This window comes from Carcharodon carcharias, chromosome 11, assembly GCF_017639515.1.
Source record: "Carcharodon carcharias isolate sCarCar2 chromosome 11, sCarCar2.pri, whole genome shotgun sequence".
In the NCBI taxonomy this organism is placed as follows: domain Eukaryota; kingdom Metazoa; phylum Chordata; class Chondrichthyes; order Lamniformes; family Lamnidae; genus Carcharodon; species Carcharodon carcharias.
Window position 1 is genome coordinate 115,047,096 of NC_054477.1, and position 25,684 is coordinate 115,072,779.

Sequence of the window (25,684 nt, forward strand, 5' to 3'; positions counted from 1 at the left end):
CTGCATGATGAACATAGATGTTCTTGAAGATCCACTGAAGAAGAGTCATATGGACCTGAAACATTAATTCTGTTTCTCTCTCCACAGGTGCTGCTAGATCTGCTGAGTTTTTCCAGCATTTTCTGTTTTTTGCTCAGATTTCCAGCATCTGCAGTATTTTGCTTTTATATATAAGAAACTTATTATCTAAATGGTGAGAGATTGCAGAGCTCTTAGATTCAGAGGGATTTGGGTGTCCTAGTGCATGAATCATAAAAGGCTCAGATGCAGGTAAAGCAAGTAATTAGGAAAGCCAGTAGAATGTTATCTTTTATTGTGAGGGGAATTGATTACATAAGTACAGAGGTTATGCTTCAGTTGTACAAAGCACTGGTGAGATCACATCTGGAGTATTGTGTACAGTGCTGGTCTCCTTATTCAAGGAAAGATGTAATTGCATTAGAAGCAGTTCAGAGAAGGTTTTCTAGACTAATACAAGGTTATCTTATGAGGAAAGACTGGACAAGTTAGGCTTGTATCCACTGTAATTTAGAAGAGTAAGAGGCAACTTAATTGAAACCTTTAAGATCCTGAGGGTTCTTGATAGGGTGGATGTGGAGAGGATGTTTCCTCTTGTGGGAGAATCTAAAATGAGGGGTCACTGTTTAAAGATAAGGGTCACTCATTTAGGCAGAGATGAGGAGAATTGTTTTTCTTTCAGAGGGTAGTGAGTCTTTGGAACTCTCTTGCTCAAAAGACGGTAGAAGCACAGTCTTTGAATATTTTTAAGGCAGAGCTAGATAGATTCTTGATTAACAAGGAATTGAAAGGTTATCGGGGGTAGGCAAGAATGTGGGGTTGATGTTATATTCAGATCAGCTATGACCTTTTTGAATGGTGGAGCAGGTTCGAGGGGCCGAGTGGCCTATTCCTGCTCCTGATTGTAAATTCGTATGTTCATCATGTAGACCATTATTTCTCAAATAATGACACGAAAATTGCCTATAGGATAATTTATGCTGGATTATTAACATTATCCTTGTGTGTCCTAGCTTCTTTGCTGGTTACCAATAGTTCCATATTTCCCCCATTTTATTTAGTTGGTGCAGAGCAGTCTTTGTGCTTCCACAATGAAAATCACACCCTTGTGATACAATTCTGTGCCACCTTATCAATTAGGTTAAGAAAAAACCAACGACTTTTGTGCACTTAGTCCTATTTCACTTTCCTCCAGTTTCCAAACATGGTCCTTCTTTCTCAAGTTCCAGTTCAAGTATTCATACTTGGTTATGGGATTCCAAGAGTACTTCTGATCTAAGTACTCAAAATTATTCCACAAGTATCCCTTCCCAATTAGTAAGATCTTGCAGACAAAGGACTGGTTAAATAATATTTCTAATGATATGCAAATCGAATCTATTTTTGTGCAGGCCTTATCCTTCCTTCATACCATCAGCACTAGATTGGCCAATTGAGACACTTAAAACTGGTGAAAAGACAGTCAGGTGTTGCCCAAGTATTTTCTGCCTGGATATTTTTTGGCATTGAATTTGGTGCCATTTGACAAATACAAATAAAGGATGCTGAAGACATAAGAGAGATAACTTCTCACAATTTTAAGGATTAATTTATAAATTATGCATTATCACACATCTGGGAAGCTTCCTTCAGCAAATGCTAGCATGACTAATAGTATACATCTTCAATTATTGGAAGTTCTTAACTGGGGACTAATGGTGTGGATTGTCATTTCTAATTATGAATAAATTCCAAAACATAGTTCTAAGAAATCTCTTACCACCTACGAATGGCCTTCTATAGGCATCCACTAGGAAGCAAGACTGCATGAGACCTTCAATTAACACTATAAAGCTGGTTGGATGCAGATATAATTCAAGCTTAGGCCCTTCTGTTGGGAGCTTTGCAGCCAATAAACAGATTGCCAGGTGGTTGTTTAATCATCAGTGTCTTGAGCTGTTTGCACCCTTTCATTCTAGAATGCTTGTGGCCATTAAGATAACTGAAATTATTCTGAATTAATTTATTAGCACCTTCCCCCCCCTGCCACCCTATCCCCAGCCTCTCCTTGCAATGCACAATTTACTGTGAATTTACGAGCTGGTAAACTGATTCATTTTTAATTCATAAGAAATGTTATGCACTCTCTTTCTCAGGGTCATTGAACAAATGTTAAGAACAATTCTAGAAATAATAACTGTATTGAAGCTGTTTTCTTCCAGTCACATTTAATTTCATAGAAGAGAATTTTATAACCACATCCCAGCCAGGTAGGAGTGGAACATATGTAGGGGTAAAACTCATGCAGATATATTTATTGGTCCATTACCGCTTATACCACAATTTTGACAGCATGGACATTGTGGGCAGCTGAGGTGTGCTCCAGAGACTAGTGAAAAATCCACGAATAATACACAGATCAGGGTTCTATGATGTCCTATAATGGTGAGTTTCATAGTGGGGGGTGGAGCATTTAATCAGGAGAGTCGGTGGTGGTAGTGGGGACCCAGCCACCTTCCCACCTCTACCCTGATTGGGAAGGCTTGTGGATGACTTTGCCACTTCTCTGTGGAAATTAATGCCCACAAGGGCTTCATCCCTCTGCTGCAAGTCCCCAACAGCAGGTAGGGGACTCGTCATATGGGAAGCCAAAAAAACAAACCATGTCAGTGTTGCTGGCGGGCATCCGGGGAAGGGTCCATTATTCAAAGGTACAGTGCCTGATTGTGGGAACTGCCATTGGCAAATGGGATGATCACTGAGAAGCACCCCACTGCCTTGGTTGCAGGCACTCCCTCACCTTCCCCTGTGAATCCCACACAATCCTCTTCCTGCCATCACTCACTTGTGGCCTGGCTCCCTTGGCAATCTTGGATCTCAGGTGGGTGCATGACCAGCAGTAGCCATCTCCTCCTTGGTCACACTGCCAAGCAATGAACAGCTGCCAATTTCTGAACGGCTGGCTGTCCGCAGAAGGTAGAACCTGGTCCGCTTGATCCTGGAGAAGGCCCATGCTGCCCATTCAAATGTCTGTTTGGCACTTAATACATTAGGTCTTTCCGAAAAGAGGTGACGCGGGGCTCTTGCCGGCTCCCCAGTGGTGGGCGAGACCCCAGTCGCTTACATTAAGTTCCATCCTGTGGCGGGGATCTTATGAATCCCACAAGGGTGGGAACATGACGTGCAATGTGACTTAATTAGGCAGGAGGCAAAATTTAAATTTCCTGAGATGCAGAGGTAAAGTCAGTGGCATGTTTGTGGTGTGTTGAGCCTGTGCTGGGTTCATACTTATGATACATTTGCATCCATGAATATTAATTAAAGTGAAACAGTTTTAATAAAGTTTTACCCTCAGGATAAAGTTAACAATGCACAAAAATCTTGAGGCACCTGTTTTAATATGTCTTTAAGGGATTACAGCATGATATCATTAGAAAGGAAGTGTGTCATGCAATCCAGTTTTAGTTTCACTTTTGCTTGAAAGCAGAGGACAGCACAGACAGCTCTGCTGGTGATGTCTTCAAGTTTTATACCTTTGTATAAATGTTTTGGTCAGACTGCAACAAAGTTGAAGTATTGGAGAATGTTGAAAATGCAGTGTGATGACTGCGCAGAAAGGCTTTACCAGTGCTCTAGTAAAGAGCTGGTAAGCAGATGGATCCCTCATGGTGACATGCAGCTCATGGCCTTGCAGCTCAATGAGTGTGACACCACATCGAGAGGACCAACACCAGGTTGGCCCAGTAAGGGAAAATAAACAGGGTGTGAGCCAAATCGATAGTGAACAAGGGAGAATCAAACAAAAAATGATTAACAAAAAAAGTGATAAAAATCAAGCCAGATAATGTTATAATTATAACGGGCAGAACTTTGGAAAAGCTTGCAAGAGCGGCAATAGCCAACTCATCCCAGCCATTGTAGATTGAAGGTCAAAGGAATATTGTCATAATGTCCACAAAATTCCTCACTTTGTATTGGGGTGCAGCTGATCCACTATCTGAATTTGAATTTTTTAAACAGCGTACAGAGCTATGGTTTCTTGATTGAAGTGTGTCTGAACCTGGCAAGCCATAAAAATTCATCTAACAATTGGGAACAAAGGTCTACACAGGCTGAACATGTCAGGATTAGCAGCAGAAGAGCTGAACAATCCCCAAAAGATATGGACTACATTTGAAGACCAGTCAGAATCAGATTAAACTTCCATATTCATCGACTAGAGTTCATGTCATTTTGACAACAGCCTACAGAATCCATAAACCACTTTGTCAGCTGATGAAGTGGAGAGGGTGTGGAGCTAGCAGACAGAATTGTTTATTTGGTGATCACATCCACTCCCATGGGAGGATTCCAAAAACATCTGCTAACAATCTATAGCATTGAAGAATTACTCAATGATAGATGTAAGTATGAAGCGATCCTTGCAGTTTGATGAAGCTTACAGTACAAGTACTACAACTCTAATATTGACGGACTTGCTAGAACACCTAAACCTAACAAGACGTGTGGAAGATGTGGCCTGCATGCACAAAGGAAAGCATGGCAGAAAGGGCCATTGGCAGCAGAAGGGCACTAGAGAAAAGGCTGATGCAACTACAAGGAGCCACGTACTGATCCAACACAGACCTTACACCATGGGTACCTTCAAGCAATAAGTATGACCATCCAGTATCCCATCAGAAACATATACATGAGATGATTGATAAAGTAGAAAATGATGGTGATATGCACAATGAGGCAAAGAGTAGTGAACACGTGCTTCACACCATCAATCTCATGGAAAACATCCACCGTTAAACCATCTGAGGTGTTTGCAAAGATTCAAATTATCCACCCAAAAAAAGTTGGTAACTATTTATTATTGGCCAAAATTGACATAGACAAAAGTGCCAACATATTACCCCTGTGAATTATAAAATACATGTATCCACAGATGTGGAAGGCCGTTGCAAAACCTACAGCTATGAAACTTCCAGCATGCAATTCCATGTTCACCAATTCCATGTGCAGGTTCCATACTCCTGAAGTGCAAGTACAATCAATCCTCCTAGGTGTCACAAATGATCTACATCATGAAGAATAAAGGCCCGCCAATCACAGGTCTATCGGCATGCCGTGACCTCACACTAGTGACAATCTGTGGAATCAGTCAGGCATCACAAAACAAATCAACCTCAGAAACTACTCCTATCTCCTCAGTCCATGACCTAACATCAAAATATCCAAAATGTTTCAACAAAATTGGCAGTTTCAAGGGAGCTGCAACATTACACTTGTAGGAGAATGTAAGTTTGTCCATTGATCCACCATGTTGGTGGAACATTCATTTATAAGACAAATTGAAGGTTAAACTAGAGAAAATTGAGACATACGGAATCATCAGAAGAGCATAAGAGCACACAGATTGTTGCAGCTCCATTAGATGTGCAATACAGAAGGACAGATCATCGAGAGTATGCCCCAATCCACCACATTTAAATGCCACTTTGAAATATTGTCCTTATAAAATACCCACATTAGAAGAGTTAAATCCAAGATTTGGAACTGCAAAATTCTTCTTGAAGCTACTCATCTAAACATCGCGCAGAGAAGTCCTAAGAGTTTACTATGTTTCATACCCCATTCGGACAATGCTTTTTACAATTACTTTTCAGGATATCTGTTAATAGAATCTCTTTCAAATTCACCTGGACTGCGTTATATGCACTGTGCCAGGGTGTATCTGTACTGCCAATAACCTTGCTGTTGTAGGTGGAACAAGGCAAGAACATGACCATAATCTGCATTTACTGAAGTAAACGGTGTCTAATGAAGGATTGATGATCAACAGTTTGAAATGTGTCATCAACTTGCAGCAGGTCAATTTTTTCTGTTCTATTTATTACAGTGCTGGAAGAGAGGATTAAAGCCATGCCACCCCTCAAGATAAGGATGATCTTCGAAGATGTCTAGGCCTCTTTAATTTCTGGTCCCCCGACATTCCCAATTTCACTCAAAAATTGACCTACCTGAGGGAATTGTTGAGAAAGGATGTGCCTTTCCTTTGGCATGAAGACCACCACTACCTCTGAATCACCAAAACAGTCATTATCAGAAACAGCAGCATTGAAATTTTACAGTTCCAGGGAGACAATTACTCTGGAGATAGATGCCTCACAGAAGGGCCTGGGAGCATGCATACCACAAAAAGGCAAACCAATTGCATTCGTATTAAAATCTCTGCCGTAAGGAATTCCAACTACTCCAACAGTGAGCTGGAAACATTAACTTTAGTGTTTAGAATCATGCATTTTCATACCTATCTCTTTGCAAAATATTTGTAATAGACACCGACCGCAAGCCACTGGAGATGATTTGGTGAAAACCATTGACCAGTGCACTGCCAAGATTGCAGTGTCTCCTGATAAAGATTCGTGGCTATGACTGGTAGATTAGGTACAAGCCAGGTAACCTGATGGTCACATCAGGCATAATGACCCTATCTTTTCTCTAGCCTTAGCGTTGTGAGAAAAATATGAAGTGCCATAACTACCACATCTGATATTATGATGGCCCTGACAATTCTCAATAATTACAAACAATTACAGAAAATAAATTATTTTTTGAGTATTTTTGCAGCTCACAAACACATCCCTGCCATCTTAGTGCTCATACTTTTAAAATTTTTCTTTTTTTAACCACTCTTTCTCAGTGCAACCCCGATATCTACAGTTGAGGTGGAGGCAGTCTACTTATCTTCATGCTCTGTTGCCTTATTCTCTGGAGACATGGGGCCTTGAGGCCTCCAGCCTACTGGGCATCTCCTGTACTAGTGCAGGGGCTTCCTTCTTGGGCTCGCCTGCTGGAGCTGTTGGGTCAATGGTGGAGGAGAATGAGGAAACACTGCTAACCCTGTGGTTATTCTGAGACGAAGGCCCTGGGGCAGCTAGCATGTTCTCCTCCTCCAACTGGGTATGTAATGGCACCTTCCTGTCTCCCCTGATGGGAACAGGCTCCTGGAAGGAGGTCCAGGAGTCCCATTCCCCTCTCCTATAGCTAATGCTGCACTCAGCCCATGGCACATATGGATCAAATTCTCAACCTGGCTCTCCATGGGGGTAGCCATCCACTGAATGGATGAAGCCATGCACAGAAAAGCCTGAAACATGGCAGAACTCATAGCATGCATGGGCTCCTCCATACACTGTGTAAAGCTGCACATGGTCTCTGGCACGTCCACCAGATTTTTCCCTAACCACTGCTGTAGGTCCAGCGGGCTTCTTGTAGCCACGACCAGAGGCCCATCATTGGCGTGCGCTCAGCAGAGACCTGATCCCCAGAAATCCAGCTATCACATCCTCCCCCAGCTGCTGGGATGTGTCTGTGGTACGCTCACCAGATTTTGCAGCTGAGTCTACATGTGACTCCTCAGTGGATCGTGTGGGTGTAACTGTGCTGGTGGATGTTAATGATGAGGCAGATGAAGGTGCATCTTCTAGAGCAGTGGCTTCTTTGTCCCAAGAGATGGTGTCTTCAGGCTCCTCCCATGACTGCGGCCTGGTCCTTGGATGGAGAGGACCTGAAGTAGAGAACAAAAAATGTCACATGAAGGATCATCACAGTTTGAGCTCTTCATATTTCATTGCATTCATCCTGTGTGCCCTTTTGCCACCTGCAGGATGGTTGCCTCTTGCTCCTTATGCCTGGCCAGTCCATCCTCAACATCATCAACTAATTGCACCCCCTATCACCCTCCTCCTCGGCAGCTATGAGGAGCCTGAGGTCAGGGACTCCTCCTGTTTATCTCCCCTCATGGACCATGATGAAGCTGCTGAGTTACTGACATATCAAGTGACACCTAACCCCCTTGTTTGCTTGCATCCCCATCACACGTACAGCCCTGTCATTCACACACAAAATACAAACTGCCACACAATTTGGTCTCATGTGGCACTAAGGCTAAACACACATTCACTGTCCTGGCTTAGATGCCTACTCATATACATTATTGATGACCACACAAGAGACTCCTGTTGAAAGTGAAATACTGGCCCTTATCCTGAGGATTGTAGCAGGACGTTGACTCATTTCCTGCACTGGACCCAGGTTTGATGCATCACCTCACCTCCTCTGCCACCTCTGGCCATGCCACCTTGCTCTGGTGGGAAGGCCTTCTGATGCCATCTTCAGGCTAGAGCACCTCTCGCCTTTCCCTGACAGCCTCAAGGAGAACATACAGGGAGGCATCACTGAACCATGTGGCTAATCTACTGCAATGGCTAGACTTTTTTTTAAATTTATTCATGGGATGTGGTGTCACTGCATTTAATGCCCTTGTTCAGAGAGTATTTAAGAGTCAACTGCATTGCTGTAGGTCTGGAGTCACATGTACACCAGAAGATTTCCTTCCCTAAAGGGCACTAGGGATGGGTTTTTACAACAATCTGAAATCATTTCAAGGTCACCATCAGACTTTCAATTCCAAATTTTTATTGGATTCAAATTTCACCATCTGCGTGGTGGGATTCGACCCCAGGTCCCTGGGTCTCTGGACCAGTGACAATAGCACTATGCCACTGCCTCCTCCCAGTAATGAGATGCTTGAATGAATCTCTGACTAATATGGAACTCTCCAGCACAACAGCTCTAGCCATGATGCTCAGTCTCCCTGTTTGAATGAATGAAAGGAGACTCTTAAATAGGCTGCCCATATATGTTGCATTGTCAGCTGACTGTGCGTTTCACCAATGAAAAGCTTTCCCTGCTGTTAAATTGCACATATTTTCCATGCATACCGTAGGCAGTTAGAATTTTAATTATAATCATGTTGGAAAAGGCAATTAGAGCGAAAGTAAAAGTGGCACACAGTTCCGGTTACACTGTCAGGAACGTTACGCTGTAGACAACATATCAGCCTATATTCTAATTCCCATCACTTTGAGCTTGACTAATAACCTTTATTGTGGAACTTTCTAGATGCCTTTTGGAAGAACCAGCACTTTATAGCATAGAGCTTTTGTGCAGAATTTTGCCCTCGGATGGCACGCGGGCCCCACTGACTTGGCAACGGGCGGGCAGCCGAACCCTGGCACTGAAACGGGGCCTGCCACCATTTTAAGTGGGCGGGCCAATTAAGGCCCACCCGGCAGCACCCCTTCCTGTCCCGGGAGGGGAGGGATTCCCTATCTGTCAGAGTGCGCTCTTTTGTGCATGCGCACAAAAGACCTCACTTCTCCCTGAGGCAAAGTCCTGTCTCAGGGAGATTCATGGCAGGTAAGTTAAGTGTAAAAATAGAAACATTAAAAAATTATTAACATGTCCCCCTCATGTAACAATGTCAAACGAGATGGGACATGTTAATAAAAAACACAAACTTTATTACTTCTTACAAAACGGACATGAAACTTCAGCCCGCCAGTGGATGAAGTTTCATGAATAATCTTGAGCCCACTGCGGCTCCTGCCTGCCCGCCAGCCTTAAGGTTGGCCGGGCAGGTCTTTAATTACTTTAATTAGCCTGTCAATGGCATCAATTGGCCATTAACAGGTCGGCAGGTAGACAGCGAAATCAGCTGATTTTGCTGCCCACACACCTCCTTAAAAATTTAAAGGGACCGGGATGAAGTCAGGGATTCCTCCCAACGTCATCCCGAATCATTTTCCCCCCAGCAAGCGGGCCCCCACCCCCAAATCCCCGAGGGGAAAATACTGGCCTTTAATAGACCATCTTGTCAAAAAAGTAAAAAAGGCTAGTACAGCAGCATCTTCGTTTTCTGGACTCCTATTGACTAATGCATACAAGATTATTATTGTGCAGATATTATTGAAGTTTACTCCTGATCATTAAATCTGTTATTTTATACAATATTTAAGTAGACTAATGGATCTGTAACTTCCTGTGTCTGCTTTGTTGCTTTTATTAAATGTACTTGAGAGGTCATAATTAATGGACAGAAAAATCATAGAATGTCAGTGCACAATTTTGTCACATGAACATCTTGTGTCCACCCGGAGCTCAGAAATGAATTTTCGCACTCTTAACGGTAATCCAGTTTTGAATTACAGTTTGTGGCGACCTTTGCAGAGAAACTTCTTTAGGCATGCAATATCAGGTTTCATTCTGAACTAGTACTGGACAAAATGTGAGACACCAGTATTGGAAATGTTTCTGTTTTCCAATCAATAGTATGTCTTAACAAGCAGTGTTGTGATTCAACTAATCTGTAAGGTAGAAAAAACAGCTAGAGTAGTCAATTCCGATATTCAGCATCTTCCTCCATGATATTGGAGATGTTGAATTTTTCATGTGGGAATTGCAAACGGAAATCTATGCCCTAATGTGCATGCTATTGGGGTATACTGGTGCAGGAACAAGAATATGGGATATCAATATGTGTCACAGAGTGGTGTGAGCAGTGCATGCCTGCAGTTTCTCAGATGCCAAGTTAATCTGAGAATGTTGATCAGATCAAGAGTTACAATAAGACCAATTGGTATTCCATGCTCTCAGTTGTAGGATGGTATATGTGGAAAAGTTAAAATGAAAGAAAAATTTCAGTTTTTCAAAAAAAAGTACTTTGCCTACTGAATTGAGCGCTAACATTTTTCAGCCTTTTTCACCTTGAATCAAATTCTGCCCTGTATGTTCACTTCTTGCTCTGATTTCAGCCACTTAATTGATTCCAGGCAACCTGAAGCCTCCATGCATGTGATTATCAATCTTTTCTTTCCCTATACAATTAATTGACAGCAAAATTATCAAAAATAAATGATAATTTCAGAAGAGACCCTAACAAAATTTTAGACTATAGCTGTAGCATCAGTCTGAAGCTTTGCATTATCACTGTGGTTATAATGTAAATCTGGAGTCACGGCCAGCCTAGAAATTGGAGTGAAAGAGAAAGACTTCTTGGAGGAGGTAGCCTCACACTGCTTCACTTTAGAGTAAACTTAGGCCTTTAACACCCAAATTCCACTTCACAAATCACATCCCACCAATGCTGAGCTTGTAGCATCAATGCAATCTCAGTTATAATAAGTATGAAAATGAACAATGGCAGACAGGAATCCTTGCACTTTTTTTTTTGTAACTGTGACATTATAAAATTGAGAGAGGTAGCTATTAAATACAAAACACTGTGCTGTTTTCATACCCAGTACATTGTTACATATCCATTGCCAGTCATTGAGGACAAGGGTAGTTTAGGTCAGCACAATATCCACATTCTTAGGTAATCACTGTGGATGTGTGGAAGCTTCCTGTGGCATGCACATTGAGGATATTGATGAACTTTAGCATCAGTTACAATGTAATCTGAATGTTGACTGTCTTTACATGTCTTTATAGAAAAATAGGCTCTCCAATCACAATATCATTGGTGAGCATAACTCTTTGTTGTCATGCCTGCTCCATCCTGCTTAGTTGGCTCATAATATTATAATAAACATGCTATCTAGTAAAATAACTACAGTGCCAAGAGTAGCATTGAATTGTGGTTATGTACTGAATCAGGATTTCAGAGGCCTTGACTAACAACTCAGTGAACATGGCATCCTGAGATTTGCAGTTTTAAAACTAAATTCTGGAAATAAAATGCTGACACGAGTAAAAGTGAACATGAAGTTGTTGGATTGCCCTGCCCATCTCCCAAGAATTAATTTAAAAACTTATGATCTACCTGATCTCTGTGAATTCTCTCTGTATCTCTTTCACCACAAATCCGGCAACGGCCAGATAAATAACGACATTGAGGTGCATGCCCTAAAGGTTATTAGCAAGAATTTATGTCTCATTTAAAATTCAGCTTGTTAAGAATGAAATAAAGAAACATTTGTTAAAATAACTAATTTGCCTTGAAAATTGGATTTAAATATGTCTATTTCTAACATCAAGGGCAGAATTTTGCCGACAGCTGCCCGTGATGGGCACCAGACCGTGATTTCATGCTGGTGGGCCAATTAAGGCCCACCCAGCATGAAACATGAGCAGCAGTGCTAAACACTGCCTGTGTAGGGAGGGGGATGAGGGCAGACGGGCCGAGCCTAAACTTCACACGTGCGTGAGCGAGCACTTCATAATCTCCCTGGGGCACAGAGCTGCCTTGGGGAGATGAAGAGATATGAAAAAAAATAAAAACAACAAAAATGTAATGAAAAATGTCCCCTTATGTGGCTCTTGTCACATGAGCAGGGACATGTTATGAACGAAAAATTAAAGTTTTCATTTTATTTCTATTTGCATCTGGAAACCTCATCCCACCTGTGGATGAGGTTTCCAAAAAAATGCAAAGGCTGGTTGGCCTTGTCCTCTGCTCACCAACTTTTAATTAAGTAAAATTTTTCGCTACTCGCCCAACCTTATGGCTGGTAGGCAGGCGAAAAGGCCAAGTGGCCTTTGGATTTTTTGACAGACCTGATCCATAGACGGGATTAGGTTTCGATCAGTGATTAAAAAATCTCAAACTAATTTCTGACATGTACCTGCTCATGTGACAGTCACATGAGGGGACATGTTTCATTACATTTTTAACTTCTTTATTTTTTATTTTTAAAATTCTTCAGCTCCCTGAGGCAGCTCTGTGCCTCAGGGAGCTTTTAATGCCCGCACCCCCACTCATGCGCACACTTGTATGCTCACACTCCTCTCGTCCCCATCCCGGCAGCACTGCAGCGTGCGTTTCACATTGCTGGCCATTAATTAACCAGCCAGCGTGAAATCACGATCACAACCCGATCATGGGCAACAGTCAGCTTCCCGACCGCTCCTGGGCCCACCTGCCAAGCCCACCCAACCACCAGAAAATCCTGGTCTATGAATTCCCCTCCCCATCTCCACTGCTTCCTGAATTCAGCTGCTATCTGATTGCAGCACCAATGTCAGTGTGTCCAGATGATGTAGCCTGATCTCATAGGAATTCCTGCCTACATCCAATAGTGGCTGTAATCACTGCTATTAGTGTTACTGAGGGTAGAGGGAATGGTTAAGTCCATCAGCAGCGAGATTTCGTCAGGAGCAGAGGAGTAAGAAAGAAAGGATCTAGCAGTATTGAGCCCCAAATGCTGATATTGAGCGAAACACTAACTGCTACAATGTAAAACCATAAGGTGATCATCAGAAGAGCTGGAAGCTGAAGCTGGCTGACAAGGAGTCTTAATTTGGATAGGTAGTGGTGTAGGATGATGGGATGTGCATGGAACAAAATACACTTTAAAGGAGTTTCTGTTTAAAATTAAACTGCCTGTGAGTAGTGCAGAAGATATGATTATAACATTAGCTGGTTATTTTACCAGATGGTAACTTTTACTGTGGTCAGGCAGGCAGAGAGAGAAGGAGCACTAACAGTTGAACTCCATTTCTCTTTAAAGTTGACTTGTTGGTGAGGGAACAAATGGATTACATAGGAATGTACAAGACTGGAAACGATCATTTTAGTCCATCTGGCTTCCTTGGAGATTAGCCAGAAATAATATTTCACAACAATGCTGCAAGTTATAGACACAGGCACGATTTACAGTATACAACGTGAGTTACCCTTCAGGTTCTGTGGGAGGATGGCCAGGGCAAGTCAACAATATCAACAGCTGACAGGTGGGTAAGTCTGTTTCCTTAAACCTGACACTCATAGGGTTCTTCTGAAAGCTGATCTGATGAAAGAATAACTCTGTCGTGACGGAGAGCTGGACCTGGGGCAACAGGCATGACTCCAGCAGTAGTTCTTGCAAATGACCTTGGGCTATCTGTTCTTTTTCCTTCCCACACTACCCACCCATCCCACCACAGTAAAGTTCTCTAGGATTCGACCATCTACACTCTCCATCCACATCTTCAACTTCACTGGAGACTCCAACACAACTTTGATGGAAAAGTGCACCCTGCAAAAAAGTACATGTCTCAGCAGATCCATTAATTGTCACTCTTGGCACAGTGGCAACACCCACGCCCCATAAGTCAGAAGATCTAGTTTTATGTTCCATTCCAAGAGACTATTAACAAATAACCTGGGCTAGTATTTTGGTCCACAATTAAGGTACTACGCCCACTATTTATACTTCAATCAATACTTCGTTGATGTCATCAAGTTGTGCTGCTACTTTCAGTAATCCAGATTCCCAAATCTCTTTGTTCTACTATCCCATTTAGTGTTTTACATTTCAAGGAATAGATGTCAACCTGCTAAAATGAATGACCTCACACTTCAGTATATTGAATTTAGTTTGTATTTTATCTGTCCACTTTACAAGCTTATTTTCCTGCATTTTGGTTCAAATCTGAACATTATCAACCATAATCATTCTTCCACTTCTCCACCATTCCAACCAGCCCAGAAGTTGGTAATCCTTCCAAATCACAGCACAATGTTTCCAATTTCGGAATCTAGATCATTGTTTGAACAAAAATAATTCCATCACAGATCCCTATGACATACCACATCCCATTATCTGCTGGTCAGAGAAACCTTTCCACTCCTGCCCTAGTTTTCTGTTTTGCAGCCCTCTTTCAATCTATTCTGCCGCTGACTCCTCATTCCACATCCTTTGTCATGAACTTCTTGTGTGGTACATTATTGAAGGCATTCTGAAAATCCACACTGACCATATTGACCACATTTCCCCGTGCAAGTATAGGAATATCAGCTAGATGAGCCAGACAAAATTCTTTTTAAGACAAAATACATGCACACATATTAAAGATTGATTCCACAGTGGTGATAAAAGTCAAAGGGCCTGAGGAATAAGTGGATATTATTACTTTACCTGTTCATGAGAAGAAATAAGAAATATGAATCAGTTAAGAACATGGAGGGCAGTAACCAATATGATTATGGGGCTGTGTTTTGAATGTACCTAGAAGAGATAAGACATTGACAGCCACGTACAACTAATGTGTGGGAATGACTGGAGTTTATTAAATAACCTAAGACATGAATGAGGACATATAAGAAATAAAAGTAGCTAACCTTACCAGTTTATATCAACAATATACAGGTAGAGTGAAATGTTGTATTATACCCACAATTAACCCTATAAAAGTTATAACACTTTACGTTCCTTGAGGACTATGGTTTAGCCTTACTAAAGCTAGTGCAAGCAGTCAAGACCACTTGTTTGCAATCTTCTGAGGAGTTGTTGTATGGGACTTTAATTTGTGCCTATCTCATGTACACTGCATGTAAGGAGTTGAGTTTTATTATCTCACTGACGACATAATAAAAAATATTAGCAGTTTCCTTCCCCAACTTGGAGATAACAGAAGTATGATAATATCTTCTAATACCTCCATATAAGATCAATAGGGATATATGTTAAAACAGTGATTTTTCAATTTATTTATTGTCATGAGATTCTGAAATTATCAACTTATTTTTTGGACAACCTTTCAACATCCCCTGAAATTGTCCAACTACCCAATGCCTAGACTCAATCAAAATAACCTCATCAGATTCTAAATTTGAATACCTAACCTTTCAAATTCAAAATGCAAAGTGAATCAATTGGAAAATCTCTCCATGTTGGTCATTGTGGGTTAGACCTGGAGTGCACCACCCACCATATTGGTTAGCTTCATCCGTGTGCAAACAGAGTGTACACTTGTTTCTTCAGACATTTAACAGCCAAAACAGCTATCCCTGAGGCTGCCACTAAAATGTAAAACTTTATTTTTCGCTTAATTTGTTGTGAAGATATGAGTAACAGAAATGCTCCTCCCAGCTTCACAGTAACTCCATGAGTCACTGCTGCCTCCGCTCACCCCCAACTGACTACTTCTCTCCTTCTACCATCCACTTCATCTACTGAAGACCTTGGCATATGTTGGAGCTGTTTGAGTTCACTTCCCACTCTGCAACTGGTGAATTGCCTTTATGGGCCCAGGCTTCCATGGTGCTTGCAGTGTCACCTGTAATAAATGAATGAGGCCATTGGCCAATTTGTAACGATTCTGCTGCCAGCCTTAATTTCTGAGATTGAGTATTATGGGAGCATTTTCTGCTCATTATTTGAAGCTTGCCATTAGATTAATTCCTGCATTTCACTGAAGGGCACTGATTGTTACAAAAATTAGATTGTGGACAATGAGTTCTTCATATAAGACATCTCTTCTGGATGTTGCCTGTTGGTTGTTAATTTTTTAGTGGACCTGTGCCTTTTTGATGTATGAATTTAAAATGTTATTACTTGATTATATTTGATAGTTAATTATAATTACTGGCCTTTTCTGTTAAACTAATGGTGAGACGAATGGTGTTGGCTATTATTTATCTGCAAATCACACAGCAAAATCAGACAAGAGCAAACGCATGGTTAAACACAAAATTCTGCAAGTTACTGTCTAAGGTGTGCCATTCCACAAAAAGAGCAAGTCACTATCTGATTCACTATTCAAATGCATTGAATGGTGTGAAGTTGCTGTATTTGCACAATAGATTTTTTTGTTATTATTTGTTCATGGGGTGTGGGCGTCACTGGCTAGACCAGCATTTACTCCCCACCCCTAGCTGCCCTTGAGAATGTGGTGGTGAGCTGTGTTCTTAAGCTACCGCAGTCCGCCGCACCCATAGCGCTATGAGCTGAATTTGCTACAGAATGATTGGACGTGTCCATTTCAGCCTAAGTATCCTTTTTAATGGTATGATAAAGTGCTAATTACTGCAATTCCACATCTCTGGCACTCAAAGAATGACAAATTTCAAAGAGGCAACAATTTATACTGCATGAGAAAGGAAGTGCTGGTTGGTTGGCAAATTGGCTCTGAATTGTTGAGATCACTCGGTAGTACAGAAGTTGAGTATTGCTGAAAACAAGAGAGCTGCTGACAAAGCTTTTCATCTTGTACTCACCAGGACAGACACAAGAATGACAAATTTCAAAGGGGACAACAATTTATACTGCATGAGAAAGGGAGTGCTGGTTGGTTGGCAAATTGACTCTGATTTGTCGAGATGTTGCCATGCTGAATGCTCCAGGGAGCTATTCTCCTCCACGATTTTGCTTATTTTTAAAAAGTGCAATGTCCAGACATTTTCATTTTGCCTGCAGAGGACATATATTTAGCTTCTAGCAAGCATAAATGAGTTATATTGTGAACCCAACTGATAATCTTAAATTGGTTATGCGTGCAATTCTTAAAACTCAAAACTGTTCAGCAAATGCTGCCCAATTGCAGAATCACACATAACGTTAGACATTATGTTCTGAATTTTGCAAACACAGTCTGGTTGATCACCTTCAGTACTCTGCCTATTGCGAACAGCCAAAGGGACATGAGCCAGAATATTGCTGTCAGTGTGCGGGTGCAGGGCTGGCATGCCGATGCACAAAATGACACGCAATGATTTTGGGCGTGAGTCTTGATGTCATCGCTCGGCGGGTGCACACTGGAGGTGGCTGCGTGCCCACCAAACTGTCAAAGGCCTTTTAAGGCCATTAGGAAACTAATTAAGCTAATTAACAGGGCTGCCCATCCAACTTTAAGGTTGGCGGGCAGGCAAAGAGCCCAAGCAGCTTTTGCGTTTTTCAGGAAACCTCATTCACGGATGGGATGAGGTTTCCTGAAAGTTTAATAAAATAATTAAATAAAATTTGGAAGATGCACAAACATGTCCCAGCTCATATGACAGGGGACATGTTTAAATAATTTTTCAGATCATTTATTAAAAATTTGTACTATCAACTTAATCTCCCTGAGGCAGCTTCATGAAAGAGCGCAGACCCTGACTCTACCTCCTCCCCCCGCCCGCACAGGTGGCGACCAGCCATGTGTCATGCTGGGCGGGCCTTAATTGGCCCACGCATGTTAAATGGTGGTGAGCAGCCGATTGCAGGCAACGATTGGCTCCGCACCTGCCCCTGCCCGCTCCTGCCCAGCCCGCCCAACACAGTTAAGTTCCTGGCCATGCTGTTGGATATGATCCGCCTGTCACTGGGCCATGTGGCCTATAAATGTGGCATCACACTGGTGCTAATTTGTGTGGTAGGCACAGTGTCATTTTGGCTTGACGACAGCATTCTGTTAGTGGAAAATAGTATGCATCATATTCACAAATGGGCCAAAAGTCACCACTTTTGGATCTGTCAAGTGCCCAGTCCACCTGGAAGGGTAAAATACCTAGAAAAAAAACTGAGGAATAGCTGGAACCAGCCATTTCCTGCTGCCATTATGCAGTGGAATACTATACAAGAGGCATTTCCCACTAACAGGATGCCGCCATCATCAGGAAACATCCACACTTTTGACCTTACGATGGAGTGAACAACATTGTTGAAGCAACTGAAGATGTTTGGGCCTAGGACACTGCTATGAACTTATGTAGTAATGTCCTGGAGCTGAGATGATTAGCTTCCAACAATGGCAATCATGTTCCTTTTTTACTAGATAGGATTCCAGCCAGTGGAGTTTTCCATCTGATTCCCTTTGACTTCAATTTTGCTAGGGCTCCTCGATGCTACAATCAGTCAAATGCTGCTCTGATGTCATTCTCAGCTCACCTCTGAAATTCAGCTCTTTTGTTCATGTTTGGACCAAGGCTATAATGAGGTCTGGAGCAGAGTGACCCTGGTGGCATACAAATTCAAGTATATTTTGCAGTACATAATATTACGATCCTAGACCAGACCTCTAAGTTTTTGGTAAGATCCAGTTGAGGACCAATAACATTTGTTCAAAGTAGATAAAGTTTAAGATGCAAGACATTGCTAACAGAAAAAGCAACAAGATTTCATAGGTTTTGAATGAAAAAAAAACAGACTTTACTCTACAAGGTCAAATCTACCTTATACTCTAACATTCAGGATTAATATGAGGTACATGTGAATTAACAAACTGTGGTCGAACACACCATTCTGTACAATAAATAGAAAATGCGACCAAGACAGAGCCCATGGATTTTTCAGCAATGCACCCAGATGCCGGTAAACGCTGTGAGTCAATCAATCTTATTGGGACTCTGCCTCCCTCGCGAGGGATTCCAAACTCTTCCCTCAAAGCCAGTCCACCTCAGACTGCCTCAATGAGTGTACACTTCCCAGGGTTTCAAGCTTCTCTTCCAAAAATCTGTTCCACTGGATTTCCAAGTCTGTACTCCAAGCTGTAATTACTGACACAATTTTGGCTCTTTGGTAGCTGGCTAGTGTTGTGTTGTTTTAATGATATAAAGGCAACAATCACTCACAAGGGATTGGATATAAATGCTGTGTGTTCATTTATTTAAATTAGGCACATGAGAACATAAAGACATGGATAGAAAGCTATCAGCAGTAGAGCTGTGTATATGTGCACTCTCAAAAACAAAAATGAAACTAAGACTAGATCACATGATATACTCCCCTTCTAGTGATGTCATGCTGCTCTCCCTTAAAGACATTACAGCATTCCCTGTCTTTCTAAAGGTATATTTCTTATTTCATATTTTATAATTCCAAAGAATTATAACTATTTACAATACATGTTCATGTTTAGTTACCATTATATAAGTATATGGAACTGATGAATCTATGAGTCTGTAAAGCATGGAGTTAATCTGCTGGCATGCCCAGATCTTGTAATGGTAACTTGTCTGCAGGTTTCTTTAATTGTTCACAGTGAGATGTGGGATTGTTAATCTTGGATGTTGTTCCTCATTTCATTTGGGATCTAGTCCTAGATACAATAGAGCTGTACAGTGGTTGAGAAGCTGGAATGGATTTGATGTGTCCTCAGTTATGTCTCATCATTATGCCTTTGCATGTAATGACTTCAGAGGGCCTTGGTTCTGAGCAAATCATTGTCACCTCAGCTGGTTGCCATATACCTTCCATGGGATCGTGGATGTGGACTTTTTTTCCCAACTTTAAACTTGGCAATGTCAACAATGATAATGAAGTCAGTGCCTTGGACATGAAAGAAGTCAGATGCGATTTTGGACCAGGAACTTCACATGGAATCAATGGTGCTTTGTGCTGACTTGGCATGTGTTCTTGACATGCCTTGCATTTCCTGACTGTCTCTCTGCTGAGTCTTGCTAGGTTGAGGCATTCTACTGAGTGCAACAACTGGGGTTGTACCTAAGGCCTGTAAGCTTTGTTGACCTGTGATGATCGCTTTGTACTTTTGGCTAACCTTGAACAGTTCTTTGAATCTAAATGTAAAGATAAATTGAAACTCACCTTTAAGCTCCACCCATCTCCATGACAACTTTGCCTTCCAGGGCTCACTAACTGCTTTCAAATCTATTGTAGCTCTAACTCCCAAAATAAAACAACTCTCTGGGTTGCATTTCTTTGCAAGTAGTGTAGACACCTCATCTTCAATTCTCCAGCTAAGAAAGCCCACCTACTGTTTTATGATCTTACCTAACAAGCTGCAAACCCCTTAAGTCAAGATGGCCCCAACCTTTTAAGTATAATAGTCTTCAAGCTACTTTACTTGCACTTATCCCATTTTCTACAGTTAAATCTTAATCTTTCCAGAACTAAAAATTACCTCTAAAATGATAGGCATTTTGAACAGGTCTGATATGTTCGCAGCATTGAGGCTAATGTATGGGCCTCGCATATTGAAAATTCAGCTGCTGTGCAGGCTGTAACTAAAAGTAAATTTGTTGCTGCCATCTCAAAGAGCTGCAGCCCGGTTTATCCATTAATCTAACACCAACACGAAGTTCAAGAACATATTATTCAATAAGTAAAGCATCCTAAAAGGTTCCATTAACTCCATTCACTTTATAATGGCAAGCCTTTAAACTACCATATGAACAGCATGTATCAGCACTAAATCATTGATGTGTACCTGCAAACCACCAATAATAAGTTATTTAACAAGTATAGAAATGTGATGCCCTGAAATAATTTAAACTGTCCTTATTCTCCTCTTTCTTAACAGACACATAAAAATTGACCTGTTTCGACAGAAATTTAAGTAAAGTAGTTGTTAACTTCCAATCCAGAGATGTGTACCTCTTGGCCAGAAGTCATCTAATTGGTCCTTGTAGACCTGAGATAAATGAGGGTTGTTTGAAATTTTATAGGACTCCAATAGAGTGGCTGAAATTTTCCAGCCCTTTACGCCCATGGGATCATCTGGACCAGAATGTGAATGGAGATTTCAATGGCTCGCTGGCCCTCACCAGCCCTGCTGTGGGGGAACCACTGTGGGGAATGTTGGAGGGGGCTGGAAAATTCCGGCCAGTGTTTCTTAAGTGTCATTATAAGTATTTTCCTAACTTCCACCACCACCCCGAGCACCGCCCACCCCTTTCCTGAGGGTGATGATTCTTGCTGATTCCATGTGAATAAAGCAACCTCTTGGTATGTTGTCCTAGTTTACACTGTGAGTCTGGACAGTTATTTTTTTTTAGCTTGTTCAATCATGAGAGCATCATAACAAATAAATATAAACAGGTCAATTTTGAATTAAACAACCGTTGTCTGATTTGGGTTGAAATCATATGGCTGTGGAAAGCTGACCTTCTCACTGGACCATATTTTTTAGCTTATCTGCTGGCTGGTATCAGTTAAACCTTGGCAGTGGTTTCTATTAATTTGGCATCATGGAGCATTGCAAATGAACCCCAATACACCATTCCACATATCATGTGATAGATCACACCAACATGCTCATCACTGCCCAAATGGTGACTTCCATATCTCAGAGGTTCATGGCAGTGAGATACAAAATGGGAGTAATAAAATTCAAACAAAGAGTGATGAAAAATGGGAGAGCACAATTTCAATAATTCCACATTTCCAGCAAGAAGCGAAATTTGAAGGGAGCAGGGATCTGCAAATTATCATTGCACAACTATAATCAGTAAATCAATGATTTACTACTCTTACTTCTTTCAATTTAGTATATCGTGTTTATTGTTCATGATGCAGTTTCCTCTACGCTGATCATTTTACAAAAAAACTGCTGTTCAGTCCACAAGCATGATTCCAAGCTTCCTATTCTTCTTCTCCAAGCATATTTTTAAAAAAGATTCTTTCATGGGATTTGAGCATTCCTGACAAGGTCAACGTTTGTTACCCATCCTTAATTGAAAAGATGATGTTGAGCAGCCTTCTTGAACCGTTGCAGTCCATCTGCTGTAGGTACTGTAGTATAAAGGGTTAACGTTTAATATGTAAACATATAGTCTACATCATCAGTGATGTAATAGAGTATGGAGAGAGATAGTTCTATATAGAGCCTCATGCTAAGTCTGTATTGTACATAGTTAGCATACTGCTCAATAAATGTAATGATTACCAACAGCCTTACGTTTGGCAGTACCTGTAAGTCAAGATCAAATGAACATATCTACAGACATCTGAAATAGGAGCAGAGGTAGGCCATTCGGCCCCTCAAGCCTGCTCTGCCATTTAATAAGATCATAGCTGATCCATTTGTGTTTTAAATTCCACATTCCTATCTACCCCCCCACCGATATTTTTGATTTCCTTGCCTAACAAGAATCTATCTACCTCCGCCTTAAAAATATTCAATGACCCCACCTCTACCACCTTCTGAGGCAGAGTTCCAAAGTCACAGAACCATCTGAGAGAAAATGAAAATTCTCCTCATCTCGATCATAAAATGGCAATGCTTAATTTTAAAACAGTGCCTCCTATTTCTAGACCAATGCAGAAGAGGAAATGTTCTTTTCATATCTACCTTTTCAATACCATCCAGGATCTTATATAGTCAATGAAATCACCTCTCACTCTTCTAAACTCCAGGGAAAACAAGCCCAGTCTGTCTAACCTTTTCTCATGAATAACCCCATCTAAGAACCACAATGATAATAACAAAACAAAAACAGAATTACCGGGAAAAACTCAGCAGGTCTGGCAGCATCGGCGGAGAAGAAAAGAGTTGACGCTTCGAGTCCTCATGACCCTTCGACAGAACTTGCGTTCGAGTCCAAGAAAGAGTTGAAATATATTTCAACTCTTTCTTGGACTCGAACGCAAGTTCTGTCGAAGGGTCATGAGGACTCGAAACGTCAACTCTTTTCTTCTCCGCCGATGCTGCCAGACCTGCTGAGTTTTTCCAGGTAATTCTGTTTTTGTTTTGGATTTCCAGCATCCGCAGTTTTTTTGTTTTTATGATAATAACAAAGGTGCACCAACAGTGCTGTTTGGAAGGGAGTTCTACGTTTTTGACCTTCTGACAGTGATGGTACAGCAATATAGTTCCAAGTCAGGATAGTGTATGGGTCTGAGGGGAGCTTACAGGTGGTAGTGTTCCCATGGGCTTGCTTCACTTGTTCTTCTAGGTGGTAGAGATCACAGGTTTAGAAGGTGTTGTCGAAGGAACCTTGGTGAGTTACTATTATTTATTTTATATACGGTACACATTGCTGCATTGGTGGTGGAGGGACTGAACATTTAGGTGGTGGATGGGGTGCTGATCAAGTGAGCTGCTTTGTCCTGGATGGTATCGAGCTTCTTAAGTGTTGAAGCTGCATTCATGTAGGCAAATGGAAAATATGAATATCTAGTGCCTTTTCTTCAGTAAAACAACCTGTGCCTCACTGTCCCCAGAGCAACCAAGCCACTCAGGCTTGTTGTCAAGCAGAATTCAGAGCAGGTCACATGACCTCCCTCCATTACTCAACTTTAGCTGAAACAGACAGTTCCAAAACATACCCAACTCATATATTTCATATTTTGTAACAGTCTCCATAGATTGAGATTTGTACCTGTGAGAATCACAAGAAAAGATCTTGAGAGCTAGCCTTGAAAAGCAGAAACCTCTGCAGTGCTGAGGCTAACCAATGCAACTCAGTGTTCGGCAAGGTGGAGTGTATTGTACCCCTTTAATGAATGCACTGCACTCTATAATTACCATCTCTACCATGAGTGCCCTTTTTCCCAGAGCTGACTTCCTCTTGGTCAGCAATCCTGGCTATTTCTATCACTTGATCTTCCATTGTTGTTAAGACCTGGATGTAGGAAACACCTCATCCCGTTTGGACTCTCACCCGAGCATTGTGTTCCTGTTTCACATGGAAGAACAAAAGAGTGAAATAAGGCAGTGCTGTCCAGGATGGCCAATGTCATTTGCTCCTATTCATTAGGAGCTGTATGTCTCAACAGTGACAGTTCCACTATGGCTCTGAGCCTTTCTTGAGGGGTCAATAAGTGGCCTGGGCACACACTCCTCTTATGTTCAGCAGCAACCTGTACCCTGAATCTCCTCAGCAAGTGTTTCTACTGGAGGAGATTTTTTTTTTTATTTGTTCATGGGATGGTGGTATCGCTGGTTCAGCCAGCATTTCTTGTCCATTCCTTGAAAACTGACTGGCTTGGTAGGCTGTGGGTCTGCATTCACATGTTGGCCAGACCAGGTAAGGACAGCAGATTTCCTTCTCTAAAGACATTAGTAAACCAGATGGGTTTTTACAGATTTTTTAATCAAATTTCACCATCTGCTATGGTGGGATTTGAACCTGGGTCCCCAAAGCATTACATTGGGTCTCTGGATTGCTAGTCCAATGACAATATCAGTAGGCCACCACCTTCCTATAGCCCGCATTGTGAGGGTTGGAGGTGGGACTCACCTTGCCAGAGTGTATGAGGTCATTAACCTGTTCCAGCCTTGCATCCCGGATCTCCGGCTGACACTTCCGCTACTCACAATCACAGCCAGATCCTGCCAGGCCTGTTTCAATTGTGCCCTGCCACTCTCCAGGAAGAGGACCACCCTCCTCTCCTCTCACGGCCTCAAGCATTGCCTTAACGTCTGCATCAGAAAATTAAGGGGCAGCTCTTCCCCAGGTTCCTGATCTGCCCCAGATTTCAGATCTGCCCTACTTTCCGGATCTGACCCGGGTTCCAGCTCTGTCCAAGTTTCCAGCTTTGTTCTGGGTTTGAGTTCTGCCCTGAGGTTCCAGCCTGTCCCAGATTCCAGGCCTGCTACGGGTTCCAGCTATGCCCAGAGTTCCAAGCCTGCTGGGGGGTTCCAGGCATGCCCCAGGTTGCAGGCCTGCCCCAGGTTCCAGCTCTGCTCCAGTTTCCAGCTCTCCTCAGGGTTCAAGCTCTGTCCAGGGTTCCAGGCCTTCCTCAGGTTCTAGGCCTACCCCGTTTCTTGGCCTGCCCCAGGGACTCCACCCTTTCCCTGGTTTCAGCCCTGCCTGAGGTTCCACCTCTGCCAGTTCCATCATTGCTCTGCATTCCAGCTCTTCTTTGGCTCCCAGGCCTGCCCTAAGGTTGTAGGCCAGTCGATAGGGTTTCTGACTTGCTTAAGGTTCCAGTCTTGCTCCAGGCCTCTTCTGCATTCCAGCGTGGTGCTCAACTCCAAACCTGCCCTGGATTCCAGGCCTGCCCTGGGGTTGCAAGCCTTGCCTGGATTCCAGCTCTGCCCAGGGTCTTCATGTTCCAGCTTTGACCCCAAGTTCCAGGCCTTTGCTGGGCTCCAGCCTTGTCCTGAGTTCCAGGCCTACCTTGGGTTCCAGGCCTGCACCCGTTCTCGGCCTGGCCCTGGGGTTCCAGCCCTGCCTTGGGATCCAGCCCTGCCCCAAGTTCCAGCTCTGGTTCCATACTGCCCTGGATTCCAGTTCTTTCCCAGGTTCCAGGCCGGTCCTGGCATTGCAGGTCTTCTTATAAGGCTCCTGAGTTGCTTAGGGTTCCAGGCTTGCCCCAGGCCTGCACTGACCCACTCTCAGGTCCAGTCCTGCACCGGGTACCAGGCTTGGCCCAAGTTCCAGCTTTGCCCTGGGGTTCCAGGCATTCTCTGAGTTCCTGACCTAGCTGGG